We start from the raw sequence: 4,813 nt of genomic DNA, 5'->3' as shown, positions 1-4,813 counted from the left end.
TATTACTATGATTTCTATGGTTTTATTATGTTACTCATCCACTATTTGTACCAAGTTGCAATTCGGTACAACATGCAAAATTACATGCAAAATTTAATATTGCAGTTAACATTTATTTAAAAAAAACGCCTTGGTGTGACCCGCTGTATCATACACGGTGCCTAATGTTGGGAATACAATTCGTGTATTTGTGGCAAACATAATCTCCTAAACTATTTACTCCTTAAATCTGCTTGGCAGAATTAACACCAATATTCTAACTAAAACACCAATCCACCATTAATTCTCAAGTATTGATTTTAGGAGCCAACAGTGTAGCTCTATGGAACCTTTGAATACATGTTTCCCGCTCTTGACAGGACATTTAGTAATAACTAATAACATATAGGTTCGTGTTAAAATTTCTTGAGCCACACGCAACCATGAAGATCATGCAGATTTTTGAAATAAATTAATTATTTCATAAAAATATTTCCCTGAAAGAAAAATAAAATAGCTAAATGGCATTAAAAAATAAGCCACACATTCTTCTTCTTCAATTTGGCGTAACGTCCTACGTGGACATGCCCAGCCTATACAGGCTTTCGAGACTTAATTCATTACCACGTAGCCGGATAGTCAATCCTTTCTACGGGGGAACGGTCCATTCTAGGATTGAACCTATGACGGGCATGTTATAGAGTCGTTCGAGTTGACAACTGTACAACTGGACCGCCATACATTAATTTTAGTGAATCAAAGATCAATTGGGTATGCAATTGAGGACTACATGTGTTGGTCAAGTATCTAATTCTCTAAGTTTTGAGGTTAGTTTGAGAGATACCAGCATACAGCATGTTATTACAATTACTTACAATCTTTTAATCGTTTACCGATTCGGTGAAACTGAAGGCAATGTTTTTGTGTTTCGTTTGGTTTCATTCATCGCGTGGGATGAGGGAGATAAAATTATAATAATGACACTTTTCAGTTCATCTTTCGCGTAGTTTGTAGAACGAGCATGAATTAATGTCTTTTATTGAAATGTATCCCATTATTTATAATGAGCCTACAACAATCTTAGAAAAAAATCAAAAGTTTAATGAGCCATTACATGGAATATCCTTTCACTTTTAATCCTGCAATTTGAAAAAAGAGCAAAAAATTGACAACGATTTTTATAGCTTGAAATTCGTTGTAAAATATTCAAAATAACAATATAAACAACTTAAGTGACAAGACATAACCAACTTTTGATTCGTTTATATCTTCAATTGTTTTACTACAACTGACTGAAACTAATTATATGACAAATATATGATTATGGATTGTGATTATATGTTCTATTGGGTGGGTTCATAATTGCTTTCATACGCATGACGGATTAACTAACAATTTGATCTACCATCGCGAGTCTAACACACACCGTGATTTAAATTTATTGTATATATTGATCGTTAAACTCAATTTCTTGATAGATGTTTGGTATTCTTCTTCATTTTGTGAGATTGCTGTATACTAATTAATACGCTATTCTTATTAGCATAACGCTGCGATAGTCAGTCCAGAAGGTCTAATAGTCTGCTAGATAGTCAGGTACAGAATGAGTTTGTTATACATGCTTTTAGTTTTCTTACATGCATTGAAATAATTACAGTTTTTTTCAGTTAAAAGGTATGCTAACTATTAATTTATTTAATGTTTTATTGATTTATTGTCGAATGTCGAAAGAATTACATTTAGCCTATCAGCATCAACACTTACCAATGTCGTCAGAATCTGCAATTTGCAGCTAAATTGATCACTTACCTGAGCTTTATGAAACGAAATCGACTACAATCTTTTAAAGCACTTATCTGTAATCTTCGTCACTGCTCATACAACTGCAAAACCCAAAATCATGATAATCGTTGAATTTTCTCTCCCACTGCAACGTCTGCGATCGAACTTTAGCTGATACCCCAGTTGGATGTACCGTTCAGCAGGACCTGTCTCGCCATTCTTGAGCAACTTAGAACATTTGCCTGCTGGGAAGTGTAAACGTACAAAAAATGGAACAGAAAAACGCAGAACCGAGCAGTTTCGCTTTTACGCGCTCGAACATTGCGCTGCTCGGTACCATAAAACCGTCCAACGGATGGCAGCAGGAAGTGAACATATTTACGACATCGACACAAAATAGAAATACCTTTAACGGCTTGAAGAAGCCATAATCTTCAAATTCACGCATTCGACGCATCAACAAGCGGCGGAACGCTGCCGTAAGGACCGATATGATGCGTCAAATGAACGAACAACGATCGAAATGTCATAAATACGGACGCCTTTCGTGAAGGAAGGGACCGGTTTAAGAGGTACCACTTTACGACTTGTGGCATTTGCCATGTCTTCCAGCCTATTACCGGTAAGGGGGAGAGCGGAACAACAGACTGTGCAGAACGCGGAGTGGATTCAGTTTTCATTGAAAATCGTACTTGTTAGTAACTGAAAAAAACACACACACACAGCCGCCCACATACACAAAGAAATACAAGCTGCCAAACCACTCCATCTTGTGCTGTAGCACGCTTTGCTCCTCAGCACCCCTGTTTCTGAGCGACTTTAGTCGTACACCCCCTTGCGTAACATTATGGTAAATGCCACGGTGAGCCTCGAAAGCACGCGGGCGCTGTTTTATGGTGCGATAAAAGAACCGCTTCGAAAATTTACACGCTCAAAGCAATGATTTTATTGCGACACAAACGAGATGTAAAGTCAGCGATCGCGTTCACCACATAGCGAGCGTGTTCAACCTCCTTCCCCCCCCACACACACACAGTTCCGAGTGTCTCGGCCACGTGTCATCCTGTTTTAATACAGCATTTTACGTTGCAGATACATTTAATTCGGATGACATAATTAATAATCGTACAAAAGCATAATGAAACATTGCTCCTCTACTGAGAGTCGGTCGTTGCTTGGAGCAAAATGATAAAAAATGAACTAACAAAACATGGTTGAATATTGAAATTATTTTTTTCTCGTTTCATACGTTTTTGCTTCGAATGTTTCAGAAAGTGTGTGATATTTTTTCCCATTAATTAAGACATTCAGTTGGTATTCAAACGGTAACTTTAATCATCGGTGCAGAGTTTTGAACGTTTCCTTTGCGCTGTTTTTAGCAAGTTGATGTACTTTGTTTCATAATTAATGCATCAGTCGTTCGTTCTGCCCATGATTAAAGTCCGTCCGCCTTTTAGCTGTAAGATGTCGTCATGCTGTTCCTTTGATACTGCAGTCTAGCATGAATATTTGTTTTTTTTTTAGTATTCCGGTCGGATTACTTTTACTCCTTCTACAGCCACCTGTCCTGGGTATCGCCAAGCAGTTTTCTGAGCCTTACACTCTTCTTAAAGGATCGACCAAGCCGGCCCGATTTTATTTTATTTTTGTGCAAGCCTCCATTTCCTGTGACCTTGTTTGCTCGCTTTCTTTCTTTATTTCCTATGTTGATTTTTTTTCTTTTTCTAGCAAAGCTAGTTGCTTCTCTTTGAACTGAAGGCGTAACGCGCGGATCAGCACGGAGAAATTAGTACTGTGAAAGGTGTATTCCAGCTGTAAAATAAAACGAAGGCTCCCGAGAACCAAATTTATTTCACCTCCTGAATGCTTAATACAACCGGAGGGAATCTGCATGACTTTTCTTTTGATGCAACTACGTTACTTCGCCAATTGCTCTTATTTCTTCGCCAGCCTTAGTTCAGCTTTAGCAATGTTTTTGACAACTCATCGCTACTGCAGGTACATATTTTTGATCACCATAAAGTTTTGTAACATTTAATTATAAGTTACGATGAATGATTTACCAAATCTGTGCAAGCTACTATTTCCGGGGCATTTTATTTATTTGCTAGTCTGAGCCAGATACTTTTTACATCAGTATGTTTTCATTAAATATGTTTTTAAATTATAAGTATGTTTATTACATAAATATGTTTTCATTAAAAACTTGTGATTTAAAATTGAATGTCACTAATGTAGGCGTTACATGTAAGATAAACAATAGGCGATAATAATACAAATAAAAAACAACGTTTGGAATACAATAATGTTGCAGACTGATACTTTTTTACCGTACATCTATACTAAGCATTGAAGATAAGCAAAATTCACAAACAATCAATTTAAATTAATTTTAACTTCTTTTCCGGACATCTGTGTATATACATGTTCCTCTGAAATTTTGTTAAAGTCTTGCTCTAATAAAAGCACAAAAACATAGATGTATGTGCCACATCAAAATGCTAAATCAGAGTGACTTATTTACCATTCCAAAATATAAAAAAGTCCACCTCACATTCCCCAGCACATCCTTGTGATAATTTTTCCCATAGCACAAAAAAAACTTCTCTTCTCACATAATGAGTCAATGTACAGCGTGACAATTTAATTTAATGAATATTTAAGAACCATCCACTTCCCCATTGGGGTGTCAGCCTTCAATTGAACTTTAAGCCTCGCTTGATGGAGTTAAAGTACCATTCAAAATCATTCGCTCGCTGATATCATGCCGCATTCGCATTGAGACGACAACGAGAGTATCAAATAACTCTCCCCGAAAATGGTCCAGCCCATCCCACAACTCGTCCAGCTCGGTTGAAAACAGGACTTCCGTCCATCTTTCAAGTGGGGGCCCGATTCTTCCGATATAATAAACTCTCAAGGGCTTACAAAGAACGGCACCGGGCCAGTGACAGAAAGAAATACCTACAAAAACTGCAAAAAACACAGTCTACCGGAAAGAAATAGGAAGCCGAAAGCCAAAGAGAATATCATTATGATGTGGCCATTTAAA

The sequence above is a fragment of the Anopheles arabiensis genome, chromosome 2, assembly GCF_016920715.1.
Source record: "Anopheles arabiensis isolate DONGOLA chromosome 2, AaraD3, whole genome shotgun sequence".
Taxonomy (NCBI): Eukaryota; Metazoa; Arthropoda; class Insecta; order Diptera; family Culicidae; genus Anopheles; species Anopheles arabiensis.
This window is presented reverse-complemented; position numbering follows the sequence as displayed.